The sequence below is a fragment of the Pinus tabuliformis genome, chromosome 4_2 (assembly GCF_031772625.1).
Source record: "Pinus tabuliformis cultivar Carrire ecotype Pingquan chromosome 4_2, CPIR1, whole genome shotgun sequence".
NCBI lineage: Eukaryota > Viridiplantae > Streptophyta > Pinopsida > Pinales > Pinaceae > Pinus > Pinus tabuliformis.
Window position 1 is genome coordinate 529,954,138 of NC_142304.1, and position 22,007 is coordinate 529,976,144.

Consider the following 22,007-nt stretch of genomic DNA (forward strand, 5'->3'; position numbering starts at 1 on the left):
ACAAGTTTGGTTTGCACATTCTTGTTCCCCACATTCACCATTAATGCCTATATGAAGATGCTTCGATTAGGATTCCAAAAATTATGGAGAGAATAGGTTGAGAAATCGTTTCTTTCTCTTCTCTCCTCACAAAACCAAATTGATCATTTCTTCGTTTGGCCCTAAGGAAGCTGAAGAATGGAGTAGTCTCATCGTCTTTGAATACACCAAAAATTTTAACCAAACTCTGGGATGAGATTCTCGCTAGAACTTCGAACATTTTTCGAAGTTTTAGACCATCTAAATCCAACACTGACAGGGTTTCTTCTCGCTTGAAGAAGCGGCAAACAATGAACAAATCTACAGATATACACATAGCATCACCAAAAAAATATTGGACATATTAAAATAATTTTTTCAAAAGAAAAACACCCTAGATTTTCTATTATATATAAATAGTTGTACATGTATGTGAACCAAAATAGATCAATGTGGATTTTCTGTGTACTATAAAGTAGTGATACCAACCATATTGACAGAAATAGAAATTAGAAACCACACTAAAATCCTGCTTACCACAGTCAAGTGCACTATAGGATGAAACCAAAAGACAACATAGTACTGTACTGATCACACATCCAAAACAAAAACCAAAATGATAGAACATGTTCAATATGGAAATCTGATGTCTCCCTCCTCAATGATGTTTTGGTTCATGTAGTGTGTGTAATGCATCTATCCATATTGACCATGTAATCCCTGCTTAGACTCTTGATCCGCCTCCATATTAAATTATTGGAAAACTTTCTAAATGGATTATGAGGAGAGAGTGGCAAGTTTTTTTTTGATCCTCATTATCCATCGTGTGAGTAGGGGAGGATCAAATGTATGTAGTCCTAGAATTGCGCCAATAAGGCATTTTGAATTCTCATAGATGTTGATGTTTTACCATCCCTTTTCTGAAATGAACCAGAGTAGACCCTAGAGAGACATAGTCTCTTCTCTTATATTAGTTCTCAGGCCCCCATGCCAAGACAATGTGTATTGAGAATGTTTATCCAACACAATGACCACGCCAAAACTACAAATACCCGTTTTTGATGCACCATCGAACGAACCTGTTGGTAGAATAATAAAAGGGGAAACTCTAATAGTATCGATTTTTTGGCTGTTGTGATTTGAGGAGTTGATCCAAACATCTAGTTGTTCACCTTTTGACAGATTTTATGTACATCTATGAGAATTATTTCAAATATACAATAGCTTCTGAATTTCTAGATTTCCCAGTTTATAAAGAGTGGAATAGTAGCCAATTTGGATGGATTTGAGTTCCACTGTGAATACATCCTGTAGGTTAGAATTTAATATACAGGGGAAGTTCCAGAAACCAACGATCCTCCCCTAGATTTAAGTAGTGTATGAGAAATGAAAGACAATACGATCAACACTTTTAGGATAACTTCTACAAAGAAAGCAAATGCCAGGTCCTCGATACTATACTAATTTATGTATGTGGAGATAAAACTAAAGACTCTCTAACATATTCTTAAACCTATTTTGAGAGAGTCAAGCCAATACCCGCTCTGATACCATATTAGAAGTACAAAGAGAACCATAGAGATTACACACAAAACACAAAACCACACTTAACTTTATTCATCTCACAAAGTTTACATATATAGGAATATAAATTACATACTTCCACAAATCTAGATCGTAAGAAAGTGGACCTATCACTAGGACGTGACAAATCTACAACTCATACACATAGGAAACACCATCTTCTAGATTGACACCTCGAGACTCATGATGACAACTTGTAAATTACATGACACTGGGGACATACATAGAAACATTATTTCCAACCAACAATAAAGTAGAATTTTTGTTTCATCATCCATAACTTGTTTGTAACCATGGCTAGGCTCCAGAAATTGGTGTAAATTGACAAATTTTACCAAGGCACTAAATATTTACCAAACAATAAATAATGTACACATTTTAGAACACAACTTACAGAAATTAAAATACATATAAACTAAGGCTTTCCAATACTTAAACATTGAAGTTATGAGTCTCCAAGGTTTAGAGAGAAGCATGGTTAGAGGTTGTTAGTGTCTTTCTCATAAAAAATTACAAATTCTCATATTTTAAATAAATGCTTTTAATATTTATAATCTGGTAACATATGGGCAGGAATATTTATTATAAATTGGCAACATATGCACAAGAATATTTATTATAATGAAATCAACAAATATTTTTATAATATAAAATTATATTTTAATATATATTTTTTAAATTAAATTTTTCTATATCATAATACAAATTAATAAGAGGTAATATGTAATTGTATTGGATTGTACTTAGAACAATGAAATATTGTATTTAAAATTAAATTTAAAAAATATAAAAAGAATATATGTTTTATTAGGGGAGAGGTTAGATAAGATATTGCATTGAATTTTTAATAAAAATATAATAATAATAATATTTAATTTTGATTCGGTTGTAATAAAAATAAAAAACTAATAAAAGTAAAGAGGATCTTGAGGAAAATGATATTAGAATTTTCTAGATTGATGTGTTTTAAACTATTTAGTGTGGTTCATTATCAAGAAGTGATGATGAACGACATTGACTGGTTGGAAATTCAAATATGATTTTTTTGAAGATTCTCTTTACAAACACTATGGCTCACAAAAGCTTGTACATAGAGTAATAAAAGTAATAATAAAAATAATAAATCACGGAAGTTAAATTCAAGTTGTTATATTCCAATTTTGTTTAATTGTTATAAATAACTTGCTCCAAACAATCTCTATAATATGCATATTTGTAACCATGGTATTTCAAATATTCATATTTAAATTTAATTAATATCCATCTTATAAAGACTTAAAATCACAAATATCTCTCCCTATATATAAATATATATAATCTATATTATGCATTTACGTTAAAAAAATTAAATTTGAAGTATTTTATAAAACATATTGAATTACTATGAGATACGCATGTACATATATATATTATGATGATTTTCATATAATTAAAAATAATATTGGTTTGTATATAAAGCTATATTAAATTTATATGTAATAAAATAATATTAGAAAGAGCTAACATAGATTTATCTTAACTTCGAATCTATCAAGTGTCAATAAAGATCAAATATTTAGAGAGGTGCAAACCTTTTTCATCAATTTTTTCTGTATTTTGAGAGATTTAATCCATCTTGGTGCCTAGTAGATCTAGAATTAAAATAGATTTATGTTGGTGATATTGATTCTCAAGTTAGTAGAAAATTAATGAGACTTATTCATTAATAACTAGAAAATTTCATTAAATGTTACCAACAATGACTTATTTAGAAGATAAAGTAAACTATGAAGGTTCAAATTATATTGAATAAAATGTCTCATTATTTGTGGATTAACTCATTTATATAAATGAACCGTTTTGAATAGTTTGATTCAAGTACAAATTATTACCACATGGACGAAATGCATACCCCACATGTAATAATAGATACACTTAACTTACAAAAACATATAAATTTATAATGATAATAAGAAGTGTCTTCTAAAATAAACGTATTGAACAAATTTTAATAAGTATTATGCATATACATTAAAAAGTTAAATTTGATTTTTTTGTCAAATAAATTTTTTCGATATGCGTGTAGTTATATGTATTAGGAATGCTTTCATAGAATTAAAAATAAGAATATTTTTATATAAAGCTATTTTAAATTTAAATGTAATATAAACTATAGAACTAACATAGATCCATCTTAACTTTGAATTATTAGGTGTCAAGAAGGATCAAATATCAAGAGAGGTGCACATTTTTTAATCAAACTTTTCCCTAAAAAAGAATTATGTGTCTTGAGATATGTGATCCCTCTTGGTGCCTAGTATATCTAGACTTAAAATGGATATATTCTGGTGAATATTGACTCTCAGTTAATAGAAAGTTAATGAGACTTCTTAATTAATAACCATAAAGTGTCATTAAATGTTTCTAACAATGACTTATTTTGATGGTAAATTAAACCATGAAGGTTCAAACATTGAATAAAATGTCTTATTATTTGTGGATTATCTCATTTATATAAATGAACTATTTTGGATAGTTATGTCAAGTATAAATTATTACAACATTGATGAAATGCATACTGTAGGAATTTACAGGGTAAGTTCCTCAGATAAAACACTAGAGGACACCACTTACAAACAGTTCACATATCAATACACCAATATTATTGACACCATTAAAACCTTCAAAGAGGGAAACAGTCCACAGCCTGAGCCAATGCAGCCACTTCAGACAATTTATTAATAAAAGAAACAAAATTTACATAAGATTCTCTCATGACCGGTCACCCTACAAATCACCTTCCATGCGCTTTAAATAGAGATCATGGACCAACTAGGTGTTAAGCCATAGATCAAGTGTCAGTAATACAGAGGAAAGAATGAACCGCCAGATCAATTCATGTCTAGAACATATCATGACCATCAGATTGTAAGTTACAAATGTACATAGTAAAGAAACCCACTTTACCTAACTCTACACTAGACTAAGTTATACTTAACTATTTTCTATGTGTCGAAATATCCTAACATCCCTCCTTAAGAACAACTTGGGATAAGATTGAAGGATGTACAAATATGACACAATAGGAGAGAAAGAAGGCATTAGAACCTATTCCCCCTTAGTGAAAACTTCCTAAACTCCAACCATAAATCAAAGTTTAGTAAACTTCGCCTCTGTGAGAGCCTTTGTAAAGATGTATGCAACTTGATTATCAGTGGAACAATATTGCACTTCAAGAACATGGTCATGAATGATCTTTCTGATGAAGTGCATGTGTAGTTCAATGTGTTCGCTATGCTGATGTTGGATTGGACCTTTGCATATTTGAATGGCACTTTGATTATCACAACAAAGTGTAGTCGGATGCTGCTGCTAAAAGCCAAACTCTGACAGGATCTGACAAATCCACAGGGCTTCCTTACTAGCTTCTATGGCACCACAATACTTCGCTTCTACTGAAGAAAGAGAAATGGCACTTTGTTTCTTGCAAGCCCATGTAATAGGTCCAAAACCAAGAGTGAAGACATAACCTACAGTAGACTTCCGATCTTCAGGGTCATAGCCCAATCGAAATTAGTGAAACCAACCAATAGAGGAGATGCTTATGCACTGTAATGAATTCCAAACTAAATTGTACCTCAAACATAATGAATTATTCTTGTAGTTGCTTTCCAATGACTTTCATGTGGGTTTTGCATAAACTAAGCAATAAGGCCAATAGTGAAGGAAAGTTCAGGACGAATATGGGTCAGATACAAAAGTTTTCCTACAAGCTGACGGTATAAGGTAGCATCAACTTCATGGGAATTACAAGTGACTGAAAGCTTGGCTCCAGACTAAAAGGGAGAAGGGGCTAGCTTATAGTCTTCCATGTGAAAGTGGTTGTTGGCTCGAAAGAGTCATCAGGGAAAAGACCTTAGGTTTAGTCATGAAAGGCCAACAATGGTCCGCTGTAGGCTAGGACAACACTGGCATTTTCACCTCACCCCGAAGGGCAAGGAGTCTCACCAGAAGTGCGCCGTTACCAGAAGGGGAGAAGAGCTCAACATGGAATCGAGGGGATATCATTTGAACACAGGCAGTCACACACATATGCGTTCATAATACATGAAATAGAGATAAATATACCCTAAACTCATACACATGGATTCATCATAAATACCATAGAACTAACAACATTCTAGCATCGATCTAGCAATCACCATCTTCATGCAACAAGGAGACTATTTAAAATTTTAATAAGCCCATAGAACATGATGTGCAATGCGTTATGAGTCTTAACAACCATTAACTCTGATTACGTTAAAGAAACAAAACATAATGCATTATAACTTGGAATCTTGCCATCAATAATACATAAAATACCTGGCTCACTGCCTCGGGTCAGATCTGCTCCGCAACCCAGTTCCTCAGTTTCCAACTCTTCCTGCTTCTACTCTTATGTCTGTGTACCTCCTCAGCAGCCAAATCCTTTAGCGTCTGGCGGGTCCGTCCTTAACAACAACCCAAATGATCAAAAAAACCCAACCACAACAACAACAACCTCTTCCTTTCTACTCTTCCTCTTTTCATATCCTACCCAGCTGCCTGGACTACCAGTTCTTTCTCGGCTGCTTGCTTCCTTGGCTCCCCCTACACCTTCTTGTCTCCTCGGTTGCCTTTGCCTTCTGCTGCCACCTTTCCATCACCTTTCCACAATTTCTCGTTCCGCTACCCAACCTTTGCTACCATTTGTCCTTTTCCTACCCTACAGCTAGTCAAAACTGGTCAAAATCTTCAAAATTAATGAAGGCTCCAACAGGCCCCGACCACAATTTCTTGACTCGTCCTTGAGTCAAGTCATTTCGACCTCTGGTAGATCTGTTTCTATTTCCATGGGTTCTACGGGTGGTGGTTGTGTTGCTACCGATGTTGTTTCCACTTTCTATTGTGCCAATAGCTCTATTGTTGCGATACTTTCTTACATAATAGGCATCTCTTACATCTCAATCCTAGCCTGTGGTGTGGCATTTGCTTCTGTGGCCCTTTCTTGACCTTGTGGCTCCTCCATTCCAAATGAAGGCTCCAACTCAGGAACTGTTGTTGTTGTCTGCTACCTTAACTCATTGTATCGTGGGATATCCAAGTCCCAGTTTGTGAGGATTCCATCTGCGCTTTGTGTGAATGCCTTGGCTGATTGTGACATTAAGGTTGTCAGCTATTGGATCTGCAGGCTGTCCAATTGCTGGTTTCTTGAATCACATGCCTCCTTTAATAGCAGGACCTGCATTTGAACATGGGGCCACAAATCTCGAATCACTCTTTTCGTCCTTGTTGACTCCTCCTCAACTGTTTCAACCTGGGTCTGGAGGACGTTGATTTGTTCACTTATCTGTTGGAGCTGAGCAAGCTCTGTGCACGCCCTTGAGCTGACAAATAGAGATTGAATTTTCTCTCACAATTGGTAGACCTAGTGATTCTTTAGAGCTAGAATTCCTGAACAATCGTGGACCTTGCCCATTATGACATATCCATCAGTGAGGGCATCTGCTAGTGCTTTTTTATTTGTTTCGAGCTCTCGTACCTTGCTTTCAACCCAGCGTGCATAGATTTCTACAGAGCATGGCAGTGAGGACCTGAAAGTCTCTAGCTTCCTCTTCACTTCTGCATTTGTGGCTACTAGGTGTATGCACACCATCTGTATATGATCATAGCAGTAGATCAAGGAGTTAGAAGACATGTCCGCAGTGCTTCCGTGTTGGATTTTGTGATGGTTGGCCACCTGGATTGGAACCTCTGGGTAAGATGATCCACTTGTGCTTGCAATCATGTATTTTCCTCTTGCAGGCAATCTCATTCTTCTATTACTGCAAGCAATTACATCTTCCTCTGCTCATGTTCCTTAGCCAATATCTCATGCAAGCTCTTGGCCTTATGGGTGGCTTTCTGAATGAAATAAATTAACTGGGTTGATGACTAGAGATAGAGTGTATTAGCCTACATTGTGTCTGGTTCTGAGAATTGTTGCTATAAGGGTAGGCCACTTGTAATGGACTTATTGGAATGTGAGGCAGGTGAATGCTCTTGCTGGGATGGTTTCTGTGATGGTGGGGTGAACTGTGGTGTGGCTAGAGTGATACTAGGGTTTGAGGGGACTGCGATCTTTATAGGGAGAGTGGGTAGGTACAGGCGAGTCCCTTCTTCTTACCAACTGGTATCGAGGAGTCTTCCATTTAGTGGGTCTGGTCCCAGCATCGGTGTTGTACTCTCAGTGGCTAGCATCCCTAAGGTCGAGGTGGCACCTTCTTTCCAGCCAGTTGACTGAACTTCTGCTTCTGCAGATCATCACGAGTGGATGAAGGGGAAGAGCTTAGACACTGTTGCGGAGGTGGAAGCTATTTGCGGGGATGACTCCTGTGACGGTTGTACTGCAGTGGCTGCAGTGGGGGTGATTTCCTCAATTATGGCAGTTGCGGGAATTAGGTGTTTGACCTTAATAATGAGATCAACGATTGGGGCTGGGGTACTAAATTTTAGCTTTTTGGCAGCCACTTTTTGACTTGGGGGTTGCGGATAACTCGCTTCTTTTGTGGCTTGGGTACTGGTGCCGGGGAGGGAGCCTGGGCTACACCCGTGGGAGGTTCTGTTGAGAGGGGTGGCGTTATAATGGGGAACAACATAGTTGAACCTTGAAAATGTTTGTGATAGTCACCCTCACCTTGCTCGAAGATTGTGAGTGTCCTTCTTACCTCAAACATTTTCTCCTCCATTTCGAACAACATTGGTTGAAATGCTTCAGTTTCTACCCTTTACTTGTTGCTTTCTACCCCATCTCCCTTTCGATTCTGTGGCGTCAGAGCTCTTAAAAGGTACCTGGGCTTCCCTTATGTTATTTTGCAGGCCACTCCCAGCCAGGACTCTACTTCTCTGTGCAAGGCCTCCTCTATTAGGCTAAGTCTTTGTGGCCTTAATTTGAATGTGGTGGGGTTGACACACCATGGTCTGAGATAAGTATGCATGTGCGAGGCCCCGAACAAGAGGTCGCTTGAGAACTCATCTAGGAGAGTCTTTGGTATTCTCTCTGTGGACTAAATGGTGTCCACCATCTTTGTGTACCAACTCTTGAAGGTCGTTTCATTGATCTCTTTTACGTTGGGATCCCCCGATGCCCTCCATCTTTCATATCTAAGTGAAATTGGCTAATTTTCAGTAATAGTTGCCATTTGCCTCTCTAGTGGTGGCCTCCACTTCTACGTTGCCAGTGCCATTACCAAATACTCAAACACAAAGCTAGTGCTCTGCTGATAGACATCTTCACATGCCTCAAAGAGTTCGTTCAGTACAAAGGCTACCCAGTTGAGTATCTCACCTTGGAAACAATGTTCTACTATTGACACTATGTCCAGTGTGCACAAGTTTCTCGTGAAGTTCCTTATCATCTTTCATGAAATAATGTAGCAGGTGAACTGAATGTTATCTTTATTGATTCTGTCTAGCTTCGCCCCTTTTCCCCTTGACCCTGTCCCATAGCGGGTGTAGATGTTGTCCACCATCTGTTTCTTCCCTCACTTGGCCGCAGCCTAGAATGTTGTGTTGACTACATTCCCCATGTTTTCCAACCTGGTCAATCGATAGATATCCTCAGCATGGATCGGGTATTCTCTGTCCAGCCAGAGCGAACCTCCATGCATTCTGCTCGCTAATAGCTTGGTGCACTACATGGCAACCAATTGGGTTCCAAAAATAGGAAGATTTCTCAGGCTGAATAACATGGAATTCTATATCCCTTTGAAGTCTCCCTTGATTCTAGAGGCCCTGGTGCCATCCTCTCATTGAAATTCTTCCACGTATACCTCCCTTTTCATTGCTAGAAATTGGAACCCGTCTGTGAAGTCATTGTCGATGAGGTTCAACCAGTCATATTTCCCATAAAGGTCATCCAAAACTTTGATTCTTGCATCTAGAGTGGTTTGTGGGACTGATATGATTCTCTTTGCCATTGTTCCCCTTCTGCTATAAACAATTTTCACTGGTGGTCTTCTGTTTCTCTTGTCCTGCTCCTATTCTTCTGAGTGCTCTTGGAAACCTTCTGGTGTTTGAAATTATATCATTCCTTTCATTTTGACACAACTTCCCTTGACTGATGAGGCTTTAATCAACTAATTACTCTAGTGAAATTTCAATGTATTCTAGCTATATTTTTGTCATCGTCGGCCGACTGGTACATGCCAACTATGACGTGGGTTTGGAAAGTACAGAGTGGGATGCATGGTGTCTTTATTCTATTGCGATGGGCTTATTTATTAACTAATTCTATGCTTAATGGGAAAGATTTTGTGACCCTAGCTTGACAGTTTCCTTATTGATTACTTAATTAGGAACTAACTACTGGTACGGTGGATGGGACAGGTACGTGTGCGGCCATCAATTTTGGAAAAAGTTTGAACCTACGTGTATTTTACTGACAGGGTTTAACACGCATGGCTACTGTTCCTACCAACTAGGCATGCTGACACTACTGACACTACCCCCCCGACCACAAATGGGTTGCAGTATCTGGCCACAACCTTATTATGCGATTTTTATTTCTTTTATTTTTTACTTGCGGAAGGGTTTCAGGCATGTTCCATTCACCCATCTTGGCAGTAGGACTCCATGCAGTTGCGCGAGTCTTACCAGTGCATCTGTAGTTTTTCTGGGAACTTGAGGAACTTGTTTTCATAGAGGAGCACTTGGTCACCGACTTCGAATGAATTCTTCTTGATGTGAATATCATTGCAAGACTGTTGACTTCATTGCTTGACAGATTGATGGAACTCCGCCAAGAACCGCATTTCATTAAGCTCTAACAGCTGGCTTAGTCTGTCCCATAAGGCACTGCTATCGGTTATTCATGTTGCCTCTGAAATCAACATGCTAGGTAGTATGAACTCTGCTGGCACCACCTCCTCTCTACCGTATACGAGATGGAATGGAGTTTGTTTGTGGAGTCTTTTAAATTTTGTCCTATATGCCTAGAGTGTCACTAGAATTCTTTCATCCTAGTCATCTCAGTTGGCTTATATTATTTTGGTTAGCCCTTTTTCCAGTATCTTGTTGAATGCCTCTATTTTACTGTTTGATTGTGGATGGTAAGGACTACTCTTGTGATGTTGTACCATAAAATTTGTTAATATCATCTGAATTGTCTCGTTCAGGAAGTGTGTGCCCCGATTGCTTATGAGGCTCCTTGGGCATCCGAACCTTGAAATGATATTTTCAAAAATGAATCGCGCCATTGTTTCTACTGTGCAATCTTACTAGCATGGCTTCTGCCCATCTTGATAGGTACTCTATGGTGGTGATTATGTATCGGGCTTTGGAGTGTTGTGCTAGTGGGGAGATTGGACCAATGAAATCTACTACCCATTTATCAAATATCTGCACTGTATGGACCGAGTGTAGTGGTATCTCATCGCGTCGGGGAGGCCTTCCAACTCTTTGACAGACATCACATTCATTGGCAAATGCCTTTGAATCCTTATGTATAGTGGGCCACCACAATCCTAGTTGTAGTATCTTCCTGGTAGTTTCCTCACCCCCTACATGGCCTCCCGCGACCCCTGCATGGAACTCCCATAGAATATCTTCTCTTTCATGTTGTAGGATGCAATGTCTGAGTATCTGGTCTAAGCCCATTTTGTAAAGGTGTCCTGCTATGAGTTGGTAATCTGCTGCTCTGACCACTAAGTGCCTTTTTTGCGTTGCGATGTAGCCATGTAGACAACTACTTGTTGTGAGAAAATAAGCAATTTCCTCTAGGTGACCTGGTATGGCTTTTATCTTGAAAAGGTCGACATCGGGTAACCAATCGTCTATTACCCTGTCATTCTCCATTGTTTCCATGCGAGACAGATGATCTATGCCTACATTCAGTCTTCCTAGCTTAACAACTACTTCAAACGTGAACTCTTGAAATAGTAATAGCCATCTGCATATTTTTCCTTCCAGTACCTACTTTTTTACTAGGTACTTCAGTGCAGAATGGTCTGTGAAAAATTTGAATGGTGCACCCAACAGGTAATGCCTAAACTTTTGGAGAGAGTAGACCATTGCTAGGGCTTCTCATTTTTTTGTTGTGTAGTTTTTTTTCTGCCATGGAGAGCTTTCTGCTTGCGTAGTATACTGGATGATCCATCTTCTCTCCTGGTTGCACTAGGGCTACTCCTAGTGCTATTCTAGACACATCAATATGTACATGGAACATTTTGTTCCAGTCAGGGTACACCAATATGGGTGCACTTACTAACCTTTCTTTCATTTTGTCGAGTGCTGCTTGACAATCTATTGTCCAAATGAATTCCTTCGTCTTCTTTAGCAGTCTCTCCATTGAGGCTGTTATGGTTGCATAGTTTCTAATGAACCTTCTGTAGTACCCCGTATGGCCTAGAGTTACTCTTAATTGCTTTATTTTGTGGGGTGGTTCCATGTGGGTGATTACTGCTATTTTAGTAGGGTCCACACAGACTCCATCTTTGCAAACAATATGGCCCAGCAGGGTTCCAAAGGGAACCAGAAAAATGCACTTTTTCAAATTTAAAGAGATCTGTAATTGTCTGCATCTTTCAAACATTACTCTTGATAGACTGGTATGCCTATTCAACAGGTTGTATACTGTCTAGTCATCCATGTAGACTTCTAGGAACTTATTAATGTAGTCTTAGAGAGCTGCTATTACAATCCTTGAAAAGACTGCTGGTGCATTATTTAATCTGAATGGCATTACATTGTATGTGTACGAGCCCCACTCTGTCGTGAATGTTGTTTTCCTTTTATCTTCTTCGGCTATTCGGACCTGATGGTAGCCTAAGAAGGCATCTGTGAATGTGTAAGCCTCATTCTTCACAACATTGTCTAGGACTTCGTCGCTGAAAGGCGTGGGGAATGGGTCATGCACACATGCATTGTTTAGGCTTCTATAGTTGACACAAACTCTAATGTCGGTCACATCCTTCTTGTTCTAAATAACTATAGGGATTATCCAGTTAGCTTCATCGACTAGAAAAATGATTCCTGCATCCAACATTTTATCAATCTCCCTTTTAACTTTCTCTTTGACCCTTGGGTTCAGTCGGTATGGCCTGTGCTTCATTGGTCGAACTCCTAGTTTCAGAACAATTTTCATCTCTCCCAAGTTACCTTTTATCCCCTTGAGTTTGGCTGCCGAGGCTAGGATCAGGTCTTGGTATTCTTGTAGTAAATCAAAAATTTCTTTAGTGTTATGTTCATCCCAATAGTCTCCCACTGATGCTATCTTGGGTTTATCCTCCATCCCTACATTTTGTTTTCTAAGATTCACTGGTAGGAGATGGGCACCTTCTGTCGAGGGACTCTCCCGAATCCTCCTTTCTTCCTTTGTTTCTTCAAAGGCTAGGTGTCTAAGCCCTTCTAATCCATCTTCTTCTGGTTCTATGTCAATTCTATGGTCGGTCACAAATCCTGGAGATTCCATGTCATATAAGTACTGCAATAATTTTTCTTCGTGCCCCCCTTCAACTAGCATCTCCAGGGTGAACAAAACCCCTTTCACCACTTGAAGTGCTTTTGTCATTTGTGCTTCACTATTCTTGAATGAGAAATCGCCAATGAAATGTGTTTTCAAGGCATCCCAAGCAATTGTTTGGCATTATAGTTCTTCTTGGATGTACCAAGCCCAGGGGATGGCGCTGAGGGTGTATGAAGGCATGCACCCACAGGTTCTTTGGCAGCCCTAGGCTTTCCTAGTTGGTCATGCACCCTTTGACGTGTTCATCGGGACTTGAATTCCCCATGTATTCTTTTTGGTCTAGTAGCCGCTCATCTTTCTTGCTGAACCTTTCCTTCATTGCTTGCTTTGAATCCTTCCAGTCTTTCAATACATGGCAGTGTGCTTTCCACCATCTTGTCGGTGTTGCCATGAGAAAAATATCTAGAATGGGAATTCTCTGGTCTTTTGGTACATCCTGATCTGTCTTGTCCAGGAACTGATCTATCGGTTCAAGGCCATAGTACTTCAGGATGTCGTCCTTTCCTATATCTCCCTAGTTTACTCGACATATCATTGCACATCCTCGAGTTGTCAGTTCATATTCACCCTGATACCATGCATCCCATGCAGCTTCTAAACCAGCTTTTGAACTTTGGATGCTCCTCCAGCTAACTGATCCTCCAACTGTAGGATTTATGTAGTCTTCCCTCTTTCCTGACGTGAGTGTATACAACTGATCTAACATCCCTAGTTCTTCCCTGTCATCCATTGGTTCTGTAAACCTAGGTCCTTAATAAGGGTCTAGTGGCTGAATCACCCTTAATCCTTTTGCTTTGAAGATCATCAGTTCCTTCTTCAAATCTATGAGGGCATAGTTTTCATATACCCAGTCAATCCCCAGGAGTGCTGGATACGGGTCTTTATCCCCTATAATGTCTATTACTTCAAACTTAGTGTATGTTTTTACTCCTGCTACATCGATCTCTACATTCTCCAATCTTCCGATGGGTAGTATACAATACTGATTTTCCATCCTCAACTGAATTGGCGAATACTTCAGTTGCGGTTTCCCATTGCCTCCTAGGTCTTCCGGGGTAGGATGTTTACGTCCGACCCTAGATCTAGAATGGTGTCCTTTATGTGGAATACTACCACCTACCATTGATTTAGAATTCCTTCCCACTTCTCTTCTTATTCCTCTTTACCCTCCTGGAAACTTTCTCTGACCAGGCTTCACATGGTTGTACCATGTCCTCTTGCTCTACAGATACCACGACTTTTTAGCTTTTCCATAGTTCCCTTAGCATGGTCTCATCTTCAACAATTTTTAAGAATAGTTTAAACCATTCCCCAATGGGTTGGGCAGGGGTGGGCACATAGACTTGCGGACCTCAGGTGTCCCTATCTTCAGTCATCCCTTCGAACAATTTGGTTGCTTCTTGGTAATACTAATTTTGGCGCTCGGGTTGATACGCCTTTGGTGGTGCTGCTACTTTGACGATCACAGGGGTTTCTTTAGCGTAGCAATCTTCCCTTATCTTCTTCCCTACTCGAGTGACTATATTGATATTTTTTGTGGGGAGACCCTCGTCGGTCCAAGGCTCAACATTCACCAGGTTAGCTCCTCATTGTTTGGTCCTCTCTTCCCATTTCGCAATGAGCTCTGGGCAGTATTCCATCACATGGGTGTTAACTCTACACTGCGAACACCATGGTTTTCTCAGGAGTGGGCATTCCATTGTGACATGTCCTTCCTGATCGCAATTGTAGCATCTTAGGGGTCCTCTGCCCCCCAATCTTCCTCGGCATCCATTTCCTCCTCGACCCCTTGATTCACTTCATTGACTCTGAACGTGGATCTGTCCAACCTTTCTACTAGAGCATCTAGCGCTCAACATTGATTGATGTGATGAGTAGTCGATGCACAGAACTCGCAGTAGTTGTTATTGGGGATGCTGGAGTACTTTTTCAGAACTAGACACATCTGTGGCAAGTGTCCACACATTCTAAAAATTTCATAGAAATTTGTGTTATTCCTTCCTAGGAAGGGTCCTTGCACCCCGATGGCTACAACCCCTATGGTTGGAGTGGTTCCAGATGACCTCGCCAACCCTCTTGTTTGGTTAAGACCCCGAAGTCACTGGCATTTTGTCACAACGTGCCCCTCCATTAGGAAATGGGTGCATCAAATATTGGGCCTAACCAGTCGTATGGGCTGAAGATCCCTCATCTTCTTGGCCAAGTTCACGATCTCGCTTTGCAAGCCTGTGATTGTTGGATCTTGCAGACTAGTGCCTTCCCCGTATTCGTGGGGATATCCTGCCATTGATTCTATCGGAGTCGATGCTTTATCTAAGGCATCTTGCAAGGTTCCTATATTCTGTTATGCCAGTGGTGTCCTGGTCAAGGGCAAGAGCGACTTGATGAACCAGTCCCGCTGGTGGTTCGGGTCTGAGGTGTAACTTAGCTTGGCAATGGCATCCTTAAACCTTTGCATGAGCTCCCAAGCAATCTCTCCCTCCATTTTCTTAATTTCCCACAACTCTGATAGCCCTAGATGATCAATTTGTAGTACTTTGAATTCTTGCACGAATCCCCTCTTAATATCATCTATGGCTGGGCTCTAGTTCTACTCTACCCACTTTATGAACCAGTGTTTGGCCCGTTCCCTTAGCGTGGTCTGGAATTCCACTGCCTGAGCATTATCAGGAGTCTGACAGGCTCTCCAAATGGCTTCACGAAGGTACTAGTGTTGCTCCACATCCTTGTTCTCCTTACTTGCAAACTCCAGGTATCTTGTAAATGATCCTGCCATATTGCTCTGAATATTGGCTAATAACATAAAATCGTTGGTTCCAGGCTATAGTGACCGATGTAGTCCCAAGTTACTACTATAGCTGGTTCTGGTATCACTCCCAGAACTGAGATCAGTTCTGTATTTTTCTCACGCACTGTATACTCGTGCTACTTTGGCTAGGTTAAAGATGAATTCTTCTGGTTTATGATAAGGTACCAAGGGAAGGTTAGGGAAAATGCCACTTGTGTTTTGGGGTTGGGGTTACTGAACTTTGGTGGATGTTGGTTCCTCATCAAATAACTTCCTCATTCCATCACCCATATTATCATCATCTTCATGCTATCATGGGTGTTGATCTTGCGGTTCTTCTTCCGCAACCTTCAGGGAGGATTCCCCATACACTCCCAGTTGCAATCCAACATCACATGTTAAACAACAAAATGACCTCCTCATCAACTCAGAGGTGAAAGACATGATCACTGAAGCAAAGAGCACAATTACAAGCCTTGATTCCACACTAATGCTGGTTGCACACTGAAAACATTCTTTATAAAGCTTGTTACCAAGCCTAAGGGTGCGTTAGTGACCCTACTAACTCAAGTTGTTAGTCCAGGGGCAGCATTAGTGAAACTAAGGGAAGTTCCAAGGGTCAAACCAATGAATTGACTCACAAATATCTAGATATTTGTCCCTAAGTTTACTCAAGAAAAGCAAGGAAACATCCAAAAATCAAACTATTTGGAGAAATTCTAATCTGAAAAAGGAGGCAAATGGGAAAGAGCTGAAAAGCAGGGCAAGTTCATTTCTTTTTCCTTAGTGAACTCTATGAGGAACTTGGCAACCTTAACTTGATTTCTATATAAGCAATGAGAGGTCATTGTGAAATGGGTCAGAGCATTTGAAAGGATAGCCTACTAAGCTGTTGTGAACTATCACATACTTGAAGAAGTGAGCTAGAAGAGAGAGAGAGAGAAGCAGAAGGGGCAAAGGAAGACTGATACAACAGATGGTTGTAATCACTCTTCCGTTATTAATACAGAACTATAGTTATGTTCCCTACTCCATGGTGTCGATAACATTGTTCATTCGATACTTGTTTATATAAGTAGTTTAGTTGTATGCAAGTATATGTTCATTGTGTATTCATATATTGGTTTTCAAGGTTGTATGCAGTGATTGTGTTTTCCTTTCCTTTGTGTAGGAATTGATTTAGAGTCAGCTGTGAGGGAGTTCCTCTCGGTTGCATTGTGATCTCCAAACAAATTTAGAAGGAGACTTGAGGTAATCCTCTTTCCATACTTCGTTAACTGATATTTGTATATGAACATGTGTATAACTTGGTAGCAACTGTAGATAATCTTATAGTTTATTGAAGGTCCTAGGAAGGCCTTTGAGGGCAGTTTTCATTCTCCATACACCGTGCATTTTACCCCATAGCAGAATTGGCAACTCCACTGGGGACTATACATCTAGTTCCCAGTTTACCCAAACTCTTCTCAGTTCTCTCTTCGTTCTAGGATCTCCCTATTCTTCAGCAATCCTTTTCTAATCCACAAAATATGTTGCTACATCTTGCTAGTATACATTCATCTCAGAAACTGATATTTGAAACCCTCTTTTTGATAGGTTTCCCACACTAACGCAGGTTAGCAGGCTACACAAAGCTTTATAAAGCACTGTGCCTTATCACAGGGAGCATTAGTGGGCCTACTAACTCTTTATAGCCACCGTTACAGAGCATTAGTCTCCCATTACGTTGATTTTCAGCAGTGTCTGTGGACCAAAAGGGATAGGAAATCTTCTCATGGGTTGAAATAAGATCTGTAACTGTATTATGTCAGAAAAATTGGTGTCCTAGAAATTTATTTTTAGGAAAAAAAGTTTTGGTTTATCTCTCTTAAAAACATTTTTTCTGAAAGAAAGACTGACAATTTGTATTTATCCTTCTGTTTAAATAGTTATAAGTTGCTTCATTTTGGTTACAAGTAGTTGTTATGAAACATTGGAAAAGAATATTTTGGTTATGCACGTGTTGAAAGAATATAGATGCATGGAAGAAACTATGAATATGTGAAAAATATGAATATGTGGAATACAACTTGTTTGCATTAAATTGAAAAAAAATAAAAATAGAGCATTGTTTTTGCATGATTTATTGAGTCAAGAGTCTCACCATATTTCATACTTCAACTCCCTTACCGAAGACAATAATGAAGTACACATAAAATTTACATAAAATTCAATCAATAACACTTTTGAGCAAACCAACATTAGCTAGGCTAGGATCTTGGGATAAGCATGTGAGTGAACTGCCCAAGGTTGAAAACCAAAACTAGTGTCATTAACGAGTGACCATGACCACTCCATGACCACTCCAGTAAAAGAGGAGAAAAATATGAGGCAACATCGGACTATAATTGAAGGTAGCCCACGTTCTCTTACAAATCCTTTAGGCATTCTATGTATTGGGGGTCCCTTCGGGGATTTCGGAACTGAGTTGGGGACTTAGGTATCTTGCCCACACAGGGTGTTGTCTATGACTATGTCCCCCTCGGTGGTGTCTGTGATCTGAGGTATCTCTAGTGGAAAAACTTATAGGGACATACACAAGGTGACTGGGACAGGCTATCCTAGTACCTAACACGGACGGATCTACTCTGTCTTCAGCTTTTGGGAGGGTGCTCGTCTTCACGAGAGTACTTGGCCCCTCAATCTAAGGTTCAGGCAAAGCTCTAGAGTAACTGTAATCGTACATCTAGCCATCCCTCTCTATTATTTATTGAGATACTAGGTTTTATCTCCGGTGATCAGTGCTTATCAGATGAGGTAATTTCCCTCTGTTTGTTGATTGATCCATTTAGTGTATTTTTTATATATATTTTAGGTACCTGAGTGCTATCATTTTAGACTTTAAATAATATCACGATAGAATTTATTGATAAAAATTAACGGTCACTGTGGCTACATCCGGCCCTGGTCGTCACTCCAGACGATTGTTAGGACTTCCTCCACTCATTATGGAAGATCCACCGAGCTCCACTGAACCGGTTTCCCCATATTCAGGGGATCAGTCTCCTAGATATCACACGAGATCTATTTGGACAACTGATGATTCAAGTTTGCCAGAGGATTTCTTTACCAAAGGATTTCTTCCCCCCTTTAACCCTCTGCTCATGAATCTGTTGGAACCTGTCTTGGCTCCCATTGTACCTGTACTTCCTGCTTCGGTAGTTGGAACATTACCATCTATCCAGTCGACGACTCATGAGTTGTGGAACTTTAGGGACACTTTTGGTCCTTCACCACTCCCCCAGTCGACAGTCATCACAACACTGGTAATGGCAAATCCCGCTATCTCGTTTGTCCCAAGTACAACCACTCACATGACACCCTCTAGGAGTGGAACCCAACAGATGCCAAGTTCCACCACTATGGTGCGAAACTGCATACCTTCGACAAGTGCCATATATAGTGCTCCCTATAACACTAAATGTGGCACTATGGATGTGATTCCTTTTTACCAAAAATATGGTCGGCCGCCAATGTACAGTTCAAACCCCCAAATTCATATACCTGGGGAGGTTCCCAATATGCACATGCCGGTAGGGAACGTAACAGTTCCCCCTCCATTCTCAAGCATGCATGGTCAGTTTCTAATTGACATGAGCGTTCCCTCTATCAATCAAGGACAAATGGTTAGTTTTGTGACGGGCAGGAATCGTCAAGGGGTTCCGAACTAGTCCATGGGGCACCCTAATCACATCTTCAAATGAGTCAAGGGGACACTTCTTATACTAGGGGAAATTTCATACCCCAGTATCAAAATCCTCATGGAAATCCACTCTACAACACCAGACCTCAAAGCAACTACTACACCACACAACCCATGTACACTATGGGGAACCAAACAATTGGAGGAACACAAAGCTCCTCAAGTCATCTATCATCACTATGGTCTGAGTCGGGGGAACCTAACTCTCTACCTTTCTTGGCAACGTTGGATATACTTGACTTATACAAGCTAACAAATGACCCCATCTATCACAACTTACAATGGCCACCGATCCCGCATAAGATACCAACAAACATCCCAAATTTTGATGGAAAACAGGAGGAGGATCCAGGCACCCATATCACCACCTCCCATCTCTGGTGTGTTTCAAACTCTATGGTGGATGATAGTTTCTGATTATGTCTTTTATCTCCGCACCCTCACTGGCAACATAGCGAAATGGTATATTGAGTTACCACGTGCATTAGTAAACACCTTTGACACTTTAGCGATGGAATTCCTAAAGCACTTCCAGCTACCCATCCGCTATGAGACTGGGACAGAGCTCCTCCATTTCATCAGGATAATACCACCCACATCTCTTATCATATTCATGAATGGGGACGTAGGTGGAGGTTAGTCAAAGCTCCCATCCTAGAATTTCTCTTAACAGACTGGTTCTGCAAGTCCTTACTCCCGCAAATTGATAGAGATGTCACACTAGGTGGTGTGGTCATAGAAGACCAATCCATATGTCATGCCCAACACTTAGATCTGATATATTCATAGTCTATCACTCTTTATGACATAATCCCCAATGCTCCTGGTAACCCCAATGCTTCCGCCACTCAACACCCTAGAGTGCACGCCGACGGGATTGTTGGTGCAACCTCTGGGGCTGCTGTAAAACAACTCAATGGTCACATTTCCAAGCTGGCAGTAGCCCCTCTACCAATACGACTGCTCTTTCGGCCACTGCGATAAAATCTATGTAGTCTACACAAAAATCCGGTGGCAAGAACAAGAAGAATAAGAAAAACACTACTCCTTCTGAAGAGCAGTCACCGAAGCAGCCCAACCTAAAACAGAAGGTCGCTACGCCTACTGATGAGGAAAAGGATAAACCCAAAAGATATCCATGCAAACTCTATGATGAAGAGCACACGACTTGGCATTGTTTGCAGCTTCAAGAATGCACATAATACCTTGCCAAAAGAGATTTTGGTAAGGCCCCTGTTGTCCTTAGAAATCCTTTTCCCACTCAACAACAGCAAAATCTTATTGCAAACCAACTGCAACCCCCACAAAGGGGAAATGATGGTTCACAACATCCTTTGGCTGGTGAAGGATATTCTACCGTTTAAACATTTGAAATGATATAACTCGCCACAAGAGCCAAATCTTATGGAGCTCCTATCACTCCTGCAGTAGAACCTTCCTCAGGTTAAAACCCACCTCCACCCAATGATTTGCATATTGAAAGGCCACTTGAGGACATTGTAATTCGACCCCCAAAAGGATCACTTCGACACAAAATGCATAATACATCTACACATGCCACCCAACACTACAACATTGTAGAAGATTTGGAATAAGTGTCATGAACTATGTCAGTGCTCAAAGTATTACAAACATGCCCAACGCAATGGAAAGCTTTGCTTTTGGCTATTGGAGGTATTGACCCAATGGATTCCATGCTTGCTATTTTTGACATGGATAAGTGTAAACCTACCCTTTCTCACCAGCTTACATTCCAGGTGCATATAACTTTGAAAGGTAAAGGTATCCACAGAACTATCATCAACGAAGGTGCTTCTACTTGCATCATGTCAGCTTCATGTTGGCTCACCCTGGGTTCTCCAACCCTATCCCCACTGTCGAACTCCCTTAAAGCTTTTGATGGCCACACCTTTATCCGAAAAAAGATACCTAGCTAGTTTTTTGATCACTTTGCATGGTAAAACCGTAACGGTGGACATAGAAGTCATAGACAAGAAACTCGACTATACTCTCTTGTTGTGTCACAGTTGGACATATGCCATGATGGCCATCATATCTACTGTCTTTCACATCATCCTATTTCCATTGGATGGAAAGGTTATTACAACAAATCAGTTGTCTTTCTGCACCCCTGATTATTCACCATTACCAAGTGGCTTCGTACCCCTAGTAGGAGGTAGAACTGACTGCTATGTCAGTTTAGGTACTAGTCTTCTCAAGGATTCTCCCCTCATGGGATTGTTTCCTATTCGGCCGACCAAGGTTTCATAGACGGTCAACATGCTTTCATCTATTCCTCATGAACTGACTAATCCATGGATCCTGCCGGCTCCTTCTTGACCTTGACACAATCAGAGACTAGATGTCGCTAT